A 15711-nucleotide genomic window follows, 5' to 3' on the forward strand; every position below is an offset into this window, starting at 1 on the left:
CTTTCTGTAACGTTTCAGCCCTATTGGACCTTGTTTTCACACAAATGAACCCAGAATGATGTGAAATTGTGCTTCGTGCAACATAATTCTGGGTGCCATTTAAAAACCATAGGAGTACACTAAAATAAACCTGATCTCTCTAGGTCATTCAGAAGCCAAGTTATAAGCCCACAAATGTGTAACTGGACTACTTCTTTAAAGTGACACCAGATCCGGTGACCTTTGGGACATGGTTTGACCCCCTTAGGAATGTGCGATCATCATGAAACGTTCAGATCACTTACAACTCAATAGATTCTACCTTCTTGTAACGTTTCAGCCTGATTGGACCTTGTTTTCACACAAATGGACCCAGAATGATGTGAAATTGTGCTTCGTGCAACATAATTCTGGGTGCCATTTAAAAACCATAAGTGCTAATGACTCCATTCCTTTTTGAGGTAAAAGGGGCTGTTAATTGGAGTACTCTAAAACAAACTTGACCTCTCTAGGATATTCAGAAGCCAAGTTATAAGCCCACAAATGTGTAACTGGACTACTTCTTTAAAGTGACACCAGGCCCGGTGACCATTGGGACATGGTTTGACCCCATATAGGAATGTGCTATCATCATGAAACGTTCAGATCACTTACAACTCAATAGATTCTACCTTCTTGTAACGTTTCAGCCTGATTGGACCTTTTTTTCACACAAATGGACCCAGAATGATGTGAAATTGTGCTACGTGCAACATAATTCTGGGTGCCATTTACAAACCATAAGTGCTAATGACTCCATTCCTTTTTGGGGTAATGGGGGCTGTTAATTGGAGTACTCTAAATTAAACCTGACCTCTCTAGGATATTCAGAAGCCAAGTTATAAGCCCATAAAGGTGTCACTGCACTACTTCTTTAAAGTGACACCAGGCCCGGTGACCTTTGGGACATGGTTTGACCCCCTATAGGAATGTGCGATCATCATGAAACGTTCAGATCACTTACAGCTCAATAGATTCTACCTTCTTGTAACGTTTCAGCTTGATTGGACCTTGTTTTCACACAAATTGACCCAGAATGATGTGAAATTGTGCTTCGTGCAAAAAAATTCTGGGTGCCATTTACAAACCATAAGTGCTGATGACTCCATTCCTTTTTGTGGTTGTAGGGGCTGTTGATTGGAGTACTCTGAAACAAACCTGATCACTCTAGGACATTCAGAAGCCAAGTTATGAGCCCACAAATGTGTAACTGGACTACTTCTTTAAATTGACACCAGATCCGGTGACCTTTGGGACATGGTTTGACCCCCTTAGGAAAGTGCTATCATCATGAAATGTTCAGATCACTTACAACTCAATAGATTCTACCTTCCTGTAACGTTTCAGCCTGATTGGACCTTGTTTTCACACAAATGAACCCAGAATGATGTGAAATTGTGCTTCGTGCAACATAATTCTGGGTGCCATTTAAAAACAATGAGTGCTAATGACTCCATTCCTTTTTGGGGTAATGGGGGCTGTTAATTGGAGTACTCTAAATTAAACCAGACCTCTCTAGGATATTCAGAAGCCAAGTTATAAGCCCACAAATGTGTAACTGCACTACATCTTTAATGTGACACCAGATCCGGTGACCTTTGGGACATGGTTTGACCCCCTATAGGAATGTGCGATCATCATGAAACGTTCAGATCACTTACAACTCAATAGATTCTACCTTCTTGTAACGTTTCAGCCTGATTGGACCTTGTTTTCACACAAATGAACCCAGAATGATGTGAAATTGTGCTTCGTGCAACATAATTCTGGGTGCCATTTAAAAACCATAAGTGCTAATGACTCCATTCCTTTTTGTGGTTGTAGGGGCTGTTGATTGGAGTACATTAAAACAAACCTGATCTCTCTAGGACATTCAGAAGCCAAGTTATAAGACCACAAATGTGTAACAGGACTACTTCTTTAAATTGACACCAGATCCGGTGACCTTTGGGATATGGTTTGACCCCCTTAGGAAAGTGCTATCATCATGAAACGTTCAGATCACTTACAAATCAATAGATTCTACCTTTCTGTAATGTTTCAGCCCTATTTGACCTTGTTTTCACACAAATGAACCCAGAATTATGTGAAATTGTGCTTCGTGCAACATAATTCTGGGTGCCATTTAAAAACCATAAGTGCTAATGACTCCATTCCTTTTTGTGGATGTAGGAACTGTTGATAGGAGTACACTAAAACAAACCTGATCTCTCTAGGACATTCAGAAGCCAAGTTATAAGCCCACAAATGTGTAACTGGACAACTTCTTTAAATTGACACCAGATCCGGTGACCTTTGGGACATGGTTTGACCCCCTTAGGAAAGTGCTATCATCATAAAACGTTCAGATAACTTACAACTCAATAGATTCTACCTGCCTGTAACGTTTCAGCCTGATTGGACCTTGTTTTCACACAAATGAACCCAGAATGATGTGAAATTGTGATTCGTGCAACATAATTCTGGGTGCCATTTACAAACCATAAGTGCGAATGACTCCATTCCTTTTTGGGGTAATGGGGGCTGTTAATTGGAGTACTCTAAAACAAACCTGACCTCTCTAGGATATTCAGAAGGCAAGTTATAAGCCCATAAAGGTGTAACTGCACTACTTCTTTAAAGTGACACCAGGCCCGGGTGACCTTTGGGACATGGTTTGACCCCCTTAGGAAAGTGCTATCATCATGAAACGTTCAGATCACTTACAACTCAATAGATTCTACCTTCCTGTAACGTTTCACCCTGATTGGACCTTGTTTTCACACAAATGAACCCAGAATGATGTGAAATTGTGCTTCGTGCAACATAATTCTGGGTGCCATTTAAAAACCATAAGTGCTAATGACTCCATTCCTTTTTGTGGTTGTAGGGGCTGTTGATTGGAGTACACTAAAACAAACCTGATCTCTCTAGGACATTCAGAAGCCAAGTTATAAGCCCACAAATGTGTAACTGGACTACTTCTTTAAATTGACACCAGATCCGGTGACCTTTGGGACATGGTTTGACCCCCTTAGGAAAGTGCTATCATCATGAAACGTTCAGATCACTCACAACTCAATAGATTCTACCTTCCTGTAACGTTTAAGCCTGATTGGACCTTGTTTTCACACAAATGAACCCAGAATGATGTGAAATTGTGCTTCGTGCAACATAATTCTGGGTGCCATTTAAAAACCATAAGTGCTAATGACTCCATTCCTTTTTCTGGTTGTAGGGGCTGTTGATTGGAGTACACTAAAACAAACCTGATCTCTCTAGGACATTCAGAAGCCAAGTTATAAGCCCACAAATGTGTAACTGGACTACTTCTTTAAATTGACACCAGATCCGGTGACCTTTGGGACATGGTTTGACCCCCTTAGGAAAGTACTATCATCATTAAACGTTCAGATCACTCACAACTCAATAGATTCTACCTTCCTGTAACGTTTCAGCCTGATTGGACCTTGTTTTCACACAAATGAACCAAGAATGATGTGAAATTGTGCTTTGTGCAACATAATTCTGGGTGCCATTTAAAAACCATAAGTGCTAATGACTCCATTCCTTTTTGGGGTAATGGGGGCTATTAATTGGAGTACTCTAAAACAAACCTGACCTCTTTAGGATATTCAGAAGCCAAGTTGTAATCCCTCAAAGGTGTAACTGGACTACTTCTTTAAAGTGACACCAGGCCCGGTGACCTTTGGGACATGGTTTGACCCCCTATAGGAATGTGCGATCATCATGAAACGTTCAGATCACTTACAACTCAATAGATTCTACCTTCTTGTAACGTTTCAGCCTGATTGGACCTTTTTTTTTTCACACAAATGGACCCAGAATGATGTGAAATTGTGCTTCGTGCAACATAATTCTGGGTGCCATTTACAAACCATAAGTGCTAATGACTCCATTCCTTTTTGTGGTTGTAGGGGCTGTTGATTGGAGTACACTAAAACAAACCTGATCTCTCTAGGACATTCAGAAGCCAAGTTATAAGCCCACAAATGTGTAACTGGACTACTTCTTTAAATTGACACCAGATCCGGTGACCTTTGGGACATGGTTTGACCCCCTTAGGAAAGTGCTATCATCATGAAACGTTCAGATCACTTACAACTCCATAGATTCTACCTTTCTGTAACGTTTCAGCCCTATTGGACCTTGTTTTCACACAAATGAACCCAGAATGATGTGAAATTGTGCTTCGTGCAACATAATTCTGGGTGCCATTTAAAAACCATAAGTGATAATGACTCCATTCCTTTTTGGGGTAATGGGGGCTATTAATTGGAGTACTCTAAAACAAACCTGACCTCTCTAGGATATTCAGAAGCCAAGTTGTAAGCCCTCAAATGTGTAACTGGACTACTTCTTTAAAGTGACACCAGGCCCGGTGACCATTGGGACATGGTTTGACCCCCTATAGGAATGTGCTATCATCATGAAACGTTCAGATCACTTACAACTCAATAGATTCTACCTTCTTGTAACGTTTCAGCCTGATTGGACCTTTTTTTCACACAAATGGACCCAGAATGATGTGAAATTGTGCTACGTGCAACATAATTCTGGGTGCCATTTACAAACCATAAGTGCTAATGACTCCATTCCTTTTTGTGGTTGTAGGGGCTGTTGATTGGAGTACACTAAAACAAACCTGATCTCTCTAGGACATTCAGAAGCCAAGTTATAAGCCCACAAATGTGTAACTGGACTACTTCTTTAAAGTGACACCAGATCCGGTGACCTTTGGGACATGGTTTGACCCCCTTAGGAAAGTGCTATCATCATTAAACGTTCAGATCACTTACAGCTCAATAGATTCTACCTTTCTGTAACGTTTCAGCCCTATTGGACCTTGTTTTCACACAAATGAACCCAGAATGATGTGAAATTGTGCTTCGTGCAACATAATTCTGGGTGCCATTTAAAAACCATAGGAGTACACTAAAATAAACCTGATCTCTCTAGGACATTCAGAAGCCAAGTTATAAGCCCACAAATGTGTAACTGGACTACTTCTTTAAAGTGACACCAGATCCGGTGACCTTTGGGACATGGTTTGCCCCCCTTAGGAATGTGCGATCATCATGAAACGTTCAGATCACTTACAACTCAATAGATTCTACCTTCTTGTAACGTTTCAGCCTGATTGGACCTTGTTTTCACACAAATGGACCCAGAATGATGTGAAATTGTGCTTCGTGCAACATAATTCTGGGTGCCATTTAAAAACCATAAGTGCTAATGACTCCATTCCTTTTTGAGGTAAAAGGGGCTGTTAATTGGAGTACTCTAAAACAAACTTGACCTCTCTAGGATATTCAGAAGCCAAGTTATAAGCCCACAAATGTGTAACTGGACTACTTCTTTAAAGTGACACCAGGCCCGGTGACCATTGGGACATGGTTTGACCCCATATAGGAATGTGCTATCATCATGAAACGTTCAGATCACTTACAACTCAATAGATTCTACCTTCTTGTAACGTTTCAGCCTGATTGGACCTTTTTTTCACACAAATGGACCCAGAATGATGTGAAATTGTGCTACGTGCAACATAATTCTGGGTGCCATTTACAAACCATAAGTGTTAACTACTCCATTCCTTTTTGGGGTAATGGGGGCTGTTAATTGGAGTACTCTAAATTAAACCTGACCTCTCTAGGATATTCAGAAGCCAAGTTATAAGCCCACAAATGTGTAACTGCACTACTTCTTTAATGTGACACCAGATCCGGTGACCTTTGGGACATGGTTTGACCCCCTATAGGAATGTGCGATCATCATGAAACGTTCAGATCACTTACAACTCAATAGATTCTACCTTCTTGTAACGTTTCAGCCTGATTGGACCTTGTTTTCACACAAATGAACCCAGAATGATGTGAAATTGTGCTTCGTGCAACATAATTCTGGGTGCCATTTAAAAACCATAAGTGCTAATGACTCCATTCCTTTTTGTGGTTGTAGGGGCTGTTGATTGGAGTACATTAAAACAAACCTGATCTCTCTAGGACATTCAGAAGCCAAGTTATAAGACCACAAATGTGTAACTGGACTACTTCTTTAAATTGACACCAGATCCGGTGACCTTTGGGATATGGTTTGACCCCCTTAGGAAAGTGCTATCATCATGAAACGTTCAGATCACTTACAAATCAATAGATTCTACCTTTCTGTAATGTTTCAGCCCTATTGGACCTTGTTTTCACACAAATGAACCCAGAATTATGTGAAATTGTGCTTCGTGCAACATAATTCTGGGTGCCATTTAAAAACCATAAGTGCTAATGACTCCATTCCTTTTTGTGGAAGTAGGAACTGTTGATTGGAGTACACTAAAACAAACCTGATCTCTCTAGGACATTCAGAAGCCAAGTTATAAGCCCACAAATGTGTAACTGGACAACTTCTTTAAATTGACACCAGATCCGGTGACCTTTGGGACATGGTTTGACCCCCTTAGGAAAGTGCTATCATCATAAAACGTTCAGATAACTTACAACTCAATAGATTCTACCTGCCTGTAACGTTTCAGCCTGATTGGACCTTGTTTTCACACAAATGAACCCAGAATGATGTGAAATTGTGCTTCGTGCAACATAATTCTGGGTGCCATTTACAAACCATAAGTGCTAATGACTCCATTCCTTTTTGGGGTAATGGGGGCTGTTAATTGGAGTACTCTAAAACAAACCTGACCTCTCTAGGATATTCAGAAGGCAAGTTATAAGCCCATAAAGGTGTAACTGCACTACTTCTTTAAAGTGACACCAGGCCCGGTGACCTTTGGGACATGGTTTGACCCCCTATAGGAATGTGCGATCATCATGAAACGTTCAGATCACTTACAACTCAATAGATTCTACCTTCTTGTAACGTTTCAGCCTGATTGGACCTTTTTTTTCACACAAATGGACCCAGAATGATGTGAAATTGTGCTTCGTGCAACATAATTCTGGGTGCCATTTACAAACCATAAGTGCTAATGACTCCATTCCTTTTTGTGGTTGTAGGGGCTGTTGATTGGAGTACACTAAAACAAACCTGATCTCTCTAGGACATTCAGAAGCCAAGTTATAAGCCCACAAATGTGTAACTGGACTACTTCGTTAAAGTGACACCAGATCCGGTGACCATTGGGACATGGTTTGACCCCCTTAGGAAAGTGCTATCATCATGAAACGTTCAGATCACTTACAACTCAATAGATTCTACCTTTCTGTAACGTTTCAGCCCTATTGGACCTTGTTTTCACACAAATGAACCCAGAATGATGTGAAATTGTGCTTCGTGCAACATAATTCTGGGTGCCATTTAAAAACCATAAGTGATAATGACTCCATTCCTTTTTGGGGTAATGGGGGCTGTTATTTGGAGTACTCTAAAACAAACCTGACCTCTCTAGGATATTCAGAAGCCAAGTTGTAAGCCCTCAAAGGTGTAACTGGACTACTTCTTTAAAGTGACACCAGGCCCGGTGACCTTTGGGACATGGTTTGACCCCCTATAGGAATGTGCTATCATCATGAAACGTTCAGATCGCTTACAACTCAATAGATTCTACCTTCTTGTAACGTTTCAGCCTGATTGGACCTTTTTTTCACACAAATGGACCCAGAATGATGTGAAATTGTGCTACGTGCAACATAATTCTGGGTGCCATTTACAAACCATAAGTGCTAATGACTCCATTCCTTTTTGTGGTTGTAGGGGCTGTTGATTGGAGTACACTAAAACAAACCTGATCTCTCTAGGACATTCAGAAGCCAAGTTATAAGCCCACAAATGTGTAACTGGACTACTTCTTTAAAGTGACACCAGATCCGGTGACCTTTGGGACATGGTTTGACCCCCTTAGGAAAGTGCTATCATCATGAAACGTTCAGATCACTTACAGCTCAATAGATTCTACCTTTCTGTAACGTTTCAGCCCTATTGGACCTTGTTTTCACACAAATGAACCCAGAATGATGTGAAATTGTGCTTCGTGCAACATAATTCTGGGTGCCATTTAAAAACCATAGGAGTACACTAAAATAAACCTGATCTCTCTAGGACATTCAGAAGCCAAGTTATAAGCCCACAAATGTGTAACTGGACTACTTCTTTAAAGTGACACCAGATCCGGTGACCTTTGGGACATGGTTTGACCCCCTTAGGAATGTGCGATCATCATGAAACGTTCAGATCACTTACAACTCAATAGATTCTACCTTCTTGTAACGTTTCAGCCTGATTGGACCTTGTTTTCACACAAATGGACCCAGAATGATGTGAAATTGTGCTTCGTGCAACATAATTCTGGGTGCCATTTAAAAACCATAAGTGCTAATGACTCCATTCCTTTTTGAGGTAAAAGGGGCTGTTAATTGGAGTAGTCTAAAACAAACTTGACCTCTCTAGGATATTCAGAAGCCAAGTTATAAGCCCACAAATGTGTAACTGGACTACTTCTTTAAAGTGACACCAGGCCCGGTGACCTTTGGGACATGGTTTGACCCCCTATAGGAATATGCGATCATCATGAAACGTTCAGATCACTTACAACTCAATAGATTCTACCTTCTTGTAACATTTCAGCCTGATTGGACCTTGTTTTCACACAAATGGACCCAGAATGATGTGAAATTGTGCTTTGTGCAACCTAATTCTTGGTGCCATTTACAAACCATAAGTGCTAATGACTCCATTCCTTTTTGTGGTTGTAGGGGCTGTTGATTGGAGTACACTAAAACAAACCTGACCTCTCTAGGACATTCAGAAGCCAAGTTATAAGCCCACAAAGGTGTAACTGGACTACTTTAAAGTGACACCAGGCCCAGTGACCTTTGGGACATGGTTTAACCCCCTTAGGAAAGTGCTATCATCATGAAACGTTCAGATCACTTACAACTCAATAGATTCTACCTTTCTGTAACGTTTCAGCCCTATTGGACCTTGTTTTCACACAAATGAACCCAGAATGATGTGAAATTGTGCTTCGTGCAACATAATTCTGGGTGCCTTTTAAAAACCATAAGTGCTAATGACTCCATTCCTTTTTGTGGTTGTAGGGGCTGTTGATTGGAGTACACTAAAACAAACCTGATCTCTCTAGGACATTCAGAAGCCAAGTTATAAGACCACAAATGTGTAACTGGACTACTTCTTTAAATTGACACCAGATCCGGTGACCTTTGGGATATGGTTTGACCCCCTTAGGAAAGTGCTATCATCATGAAACGTTCAGATCACTTACAACTCAATAGATTCTACCTTTCTGTAACGTTTCAGCCCTATTGGACCTTGTTTTCACACAAATGAACCCAGAATTATGTGAAATTGTGCTTCGTGCAACATAATTCTGGGTGCCATTTAAAAACCATAAGTGCTAATGACTCCATTCCTTTTTGTGGATGTAGGAACTGTTGATTGGAGTACACTAAAACAAACCTGATCTCTCTAGGACATTCAGAAGCCAAGTTATAAGCCCACAAATGTGTAACTGGACAACTTCTTTAAAGTGACACCAGGCCCGGTGACCTTTGGGACATGGTTTGACCCCCTATAGGAATGTGCTATCATCATGAAACGTTCAGATCACTTACAACTCAATAGATTCTACCTTCTTGTAACGTTTCAGCCTGATTGGACCTTTTTTTCACACAAATGGACCCAGAATGATGTGAAATTGTGCTTCGTGCAACATAATTCTGGGTGCCATTTAAAAACCATAAGTGCTAATGACACCATTCCTTTTTGAGGTAAAAGGGGCTGTTAATTGGAGTAGTCTAAAACAAACTTGACCTCTCTAGGATATTCAGAAGCCAAGTTATAAGCCCACAAATGTGTAACTGGACTACTTCTTTAAAGTGACACCAGGCCCGGTGACCTTTGGGACATGGTTTGACCCCCTATAGGAAGATGCGATCATCATGAAACGTTCAGATCACTTACAACTCAATAGATTCTACCTTCTTGTAACGTTTCAGCCTGATTGGACCTTGTTTTCACACAAATGGACCCAGAATGATGTGAAATTGTGCTTTGTGCAACCTAATTCTTGGTGCCATTTACAAACCATAAGTGCTAATGACTCCATTCCTTTTTGTGGTTGTAGGGGCTGTTGATTGGAGTACACTAAAATAAACCTGACCTCTCTAGGACATTCAGAAGCCAAGTTATAAGCCCACAAAGGTGTAACTGGACTACTTTAAAGTGACACCAGGCCCAGTGACCTTTGGTACATGGTTTAACCCCCTTAGGAAAGTGCTATCATCATGAAACGTTCAGATCACTTACAACTCAATAGATTCTACCTTTATGTAACGTTTCAGCCCTATTGGACCTTGTTTTCACACAAATGAACCCAGAATGATGTGAAATTGTGCTTCGTGCAACATAATTCTGGGTGCCATTTAAAAACCATAAGTGATAATGACTCCATTCCTTTTTGGGGTAATGGGGGCTGTTAATTGGAGTACTCTAAAACAAACCTGACCTCTCTAGGATATTCAGAAGCCAAGTTGTAAGCCCTCAAAGGTGTAACTGGACTACTTCTTTAAAGTGACACCAGGCCCGGTGACCTTTGGGACATGGTTTGACCCCCTATAGGAATGTGCGATCATCATGAAACGTTCAGATCACTTACAACTCAATAGATTCTACCTTCTTGTAACGTTTCAGCCTGATTGGACCTTTTTTTCACACAAATGGACCCAGAATGATGTGAAATTGTGCTACGTGCAACATAATTCTGGGTGCCATTTACAAACCATAAGTGCTAATGACTCCATTCCTTTTTGTAGTTGTAGGGGCTGTTGATTGGAGTACACTAAAACAAACCTGATCTCTCTAGGACATTCAGAAGCCAAGTTATAAGCCCACAAATGTGTAACTGGACTACTTCTTTAAAGTGACACCAGATCCGGTGACCTTTGGGACATGGTTTGACCCCCTTAGGAAAGTGCTATCATCATGAAACGTTCAGATCACTTACAGCTCAATAGATTCTACCTTTCTGTAACGTTTCAGCCCTATTAGACCTTGTTTTCACACAAATGAACCCAGAATGATGTGAAATTGTGCTTCGTGCAACACAATTCTGGGTGCCATTTAAAAACCATAGGAGCACACTAAAATAAACCTGATCTCTCTAGGACATTCAGAAGCCAAGTTATAAGCCCACAAATGTGTAACTGGACTACTTCTTTAAAGTGACACCAGATCCGGTGACCTTTGGGACATGGTTTGACCCCCTTAGGAATGTGCGATCATCATGAAACGTTCAGATCACTTACAACTCAATAGATTCTACCTTCTTGTAACGTTTCAGCCTGATTGGACCTTGTTTTCACACAAATGGACCCAGAATGATGTGAAATTGTGCTTCGTGCAACATAATCCTGGGTGCCATTTAAAAACCATAAGTGCTAATGACTCCATTCCTTTTTGAGGTAAAAGGGGCTGTTAATTGGAGTACTCTAAAACAAACTTGACCTCTCTAGGAAATTCAGAAGCCAAGTTATAAGCCCACAAATGTGTAACTGGACTACTTCTTTAAAGTGACACCAGGCCCGGTGACCTTTGGGACATGGTTTGACCCCCTATAGGAATATGCGATCATCATGAAACGTTCAGATCACTTACAACTCAATAGATTCTACCTTCTTTTAACGTTTCAGCCTGATTGGACCTTGTTTTCACACAAATGGACCAAGAATGATGTGAAATTGTGCTTTGTGCAACCTAATTCTTGGTGCCATTTACAAACCATAAGTGCTAATGACTCCATTCCTTTTTGTGGTTGTAGGGGCTGTTGATTGGAGTACACTAAAACAAACCTGACCTCTCTAGGACATTCAGAAGCCAAGTTATAAGCCCACAAAGGTGTAACTGGACTACTTTAAAGTGACACCAGGCCCAGTGACCTTTGGGACATGGTTTAACCCCCTATAGGAATGTGCGATCATCATGAAACGTTCAGATCACTTACAACTCAATAGATTCTACCTTCTTGTAACGTTTCAGCCTGATTGGACCTTGTTTTCACACAAATGAACCCAGAATGATGTGAAATTGTGCTTCGTGCAACATAATTCTGGGTGCCATTTAAAAACCATAAGTGCTAATGACTCCATTCCTTTTTGTGGTTGTAGGGGCTGTTGATTGGAGTACACTAAAACAAACCTGATCTCTCTAGGACATTCAGAAGCCAAGTTATAAGACCACAAATGTGTAACTGGACTACTTCTTTAAATTGACACCAGATCCGGTGACCTTTGGGATATGGTTTGACCCCCTTAGGAAAGTGCTATCATCATGAAACGTTCAGATCACTTACAACTCAATAGATTCTACCTTTCTGTAACGTTTCAGCCCTATTGGACCTTGTTTTCACACAAATGAACCCAGAATTATGTGAAATTGTGCTTCGTGCAACATAATTCTGGGTGCCATTTAAAAACCATAAGTGCTAATGACTCCATTCCTTTTTGTGGATGTAGGAACTGTTGATTGGAGTACACTAAAACAAACCTGATCTCTCTAGGACATTCAGAAGCCAAGTTATAAGCCCACAAATGTGTAACTGGACAACTTCTTTAAAGTGACACCAGGCCCGGTGACCTTTGGGACATGGTTTGACCCCCTATAGGAATGTGCGATCATCATGAAACGTTCAGATCACTTACAACTCAATAGATTCTACCTTCTTGTAACGTTTCAGCCTGATTGGACCTTTTTTTCACACAAATGGACCCAGAATGATGTGAAATTGTGCTTCGTGCAACATAATTCTGGGTGCCATTTACAAACCATAAGTGCTAATGGCTCCATTCCTTTTTGTGGTTGTAGGGGCTGTTGATTGGAGTACACTAAAACAAACCTGATCTCTCTATGACATTCAGAAGCCAAGTTATAAGCCCACAAATGTGTAACTGGACTACTTCGTTAAAGTGACACCAGATCCGGTGACCTTTGGGACATGGTTTGACCCCCTTAGGAAAGTGCTATCATCATGAAACGTTCAGATCACTTACAACTCAATAGATTCTACCTTTCTGTAACGTTTCAGCCCTATTGGACCTTGTTTTCACACAAATGAACCCAGAATGATGTGAAATTGTGCTTCGTGCAACATAATTCTGGGTGCCATTTAAAAACCATAAGTGATAATGACTCCATTCCTTTTTGGGGTAATGGGGGCTGTTAATTGGAGTACTCTAAAACAAACCTGACCTCTCTAGGATATTCAGAAGCCAAGTTGTAAGCCCTCAAAGGTGTAACTGGACTACTTCTTTAAAGTGACACCAGGCCCGGTGACCTTTGGGACATGGTTTGACCCCCTATAGGAATGTGCGATCATCATGAAACGTTCAGATCACTTACAGCTCAATAGATTCTACCTTCTTGTAACGTTTCAGCTTGATTGGACCTTGTTTTCACACAAATGGACCCAGAATGATGTGAAATTGTGCTTCGTGCAAAAAAAATTCTGGGTGCCATTTACAAACCATAAGTGCTGATGACTCCATTCCTTTTTGTGGTTGTAGGGGCTGTTTATTGGAGTACTCTGAAACAAACCTGATCACTCTAGGACATTCAGAAGCCAAGTTATGAGCCCACAAATGTGTAACTGGACTACTTCTTTAAATTGACACCAGATCCGGTGACCTTTGGGACATGGTTTGACCCCCTTAGGAAAGTGCTATCATCATGAAACGTTCAGATCACTTACAACTCAATAGATTCTACCTTCCTGTAACGTTTCAGCCTGATTGGACCTTGTTTTCACACAAATGAACCCAGAATGATGTGAAATTGTGCTTCGTGCAACATAATTCTGGGTGCCATTTAAAAACAATGGGTGCTAATGACTCCATTCCTTTTTGGGGTAATGGGGGCTGTTAATTGGAGTACTCTAAATTAAACCGGACCTGTCTAGGATATTCAGAAGCCAAGTTATAAGCCCACAAAGGTGTAACTGCACTACTTCTTTAATGTGACACCAGATCCGGTGACCTTTGGGACATGGTTTGACCCCCTATAGGAATGTGCGATCATCATGAAACATTCAGATCACTTACAACTCAATAGATTCTACCTTCTTGTAACGTTTCAGCCTGATTGGACCTTGTTTTCACACAAATGAACCCAGAATGATGTGAAATTGTGCTTCGTGCAACATAATTCTGGGTGCCATTTAAAAACCATAAGTGCTAATGACTCCATTCCTTTTTGTGGTTGTAGGGGCTGTTGATTGGAGTACACTAAAACAAACCTGATCTCTCTAGGACATTCAGAAGCCAAGTTATAAGACCACAAATGTGTAACTGGACTACTTCTTTAAATTGACACCAGATCCGGTGACCTTTGGGATATGGTTTGACCCCCTTAGGAAAGTGCTATCATCATGAAACGTTCAGATCACTTACAACTCAATAGATTCTACCTTTCTGTAATGTTTCAGCCCTATTGGACCTTGTTTTCACACAAATGAACCCAGAATTATGTGAAATTGTGCTTCGTGCAACATAATTCTGGGTGCCATTTAAAAACCATAAGTGCTAATGACTCCATTCCTTTTTGGGGTAATGGGGGCTGTTGATTGGAGTACACTAAAACAAACCTGATCTCTCTAGGACATTCAGAAGCCAAGTTATAAACCCACAAATGTGTAACTGGACAACTTCTTTAAATTGACACCAGATCCGGTGACCTTTGGGACATGGTTTGACCCCCTTAGGAAAGTGCTATCATCATGAAACGTTCAGATCACTTACAACTCAATAGATTCTACCTTCCTGTAACGTTTCAGCCTGATTGGACCTTGTTTTCACACAAATGGACCCAGAATGATGTGAAATTGTGCTTTGTGCAACATAATTCTGGGTGCCATTTAAAAACCATAAGTGCTAATGACTCCATTCCTTTTTGGGGTAATGGGGGCTGTTAATTGGAGTACTCTAAAACAAACCTGACCTCTTTAGGATATTCAGAAGCCAAGTTGTAAGCCCTCAAAGGTGTAACTGGACTACTTCTTTAAAGTGACACCAGGCCCGGTGACCTTTGGGACATGGTTTGACCCCCTATAGGAATGTGCGATCATCATGAAACGTTCAGATCACTTACAACTCAATAGATTCTACCTTCTTGTAACGTTTCAGCCTGATTGGACCTTTTTTTTCACACAAATGGACCCAGAATGATGTGAAATTGTGCTTCGTGCAACATAATTCTGGGTGCCATTTACAAACCATAAGTGCTAATGACTCCATTCCTTTTTGTGGTTGTAGGGGCTGTTGATTGGAGTACACTAAAACAAACCTGATCTCTCTAGGACATTCAGAAGCCAAGTTATAAGCCCACAAATGTGTAACTGGACTACTTCGTTAAAGTGACACCAGATCCGGTGACATTTGGGACATGGTTTGACCCCCTTAGGAAAGTGCTATCATCATGAAACGTTCAGATCACTTACAACTCAATAGATTCTACCTTTCTGTAACGTTTCAGCCCTATTGGACCTTGTTTTCACACAAATGAACCCAGAATGATGTGAAATTGTGCTTCGTGCAACATAATTCTGGGTGCCATTTAAAAACCATAGGAGTACACTAAAATAAACCTGATCTCTCTAGGACATTCAGAAGCCAAGTTATAAGCCCACAAATGTGTAACTGGACTACTTCTTTAAAGTGACACCAGATCCGGTGACCT

Source organism: Nothobranchius furzeri, chromosome 10 (genome assembly GCF_043380555.1).
Source record: "Nothobranchius furzeri strain GRZ-AD chromosome 10, NfurGRZ-RIMD1, whole genome shotgun sequence".
NCBI lineage: Eukaryota > Metazoa > Chordata > Actinopteri > Cyprinodontiformes > Nothobranchiidae > Nothobranchius > Nothobranchius furzeri.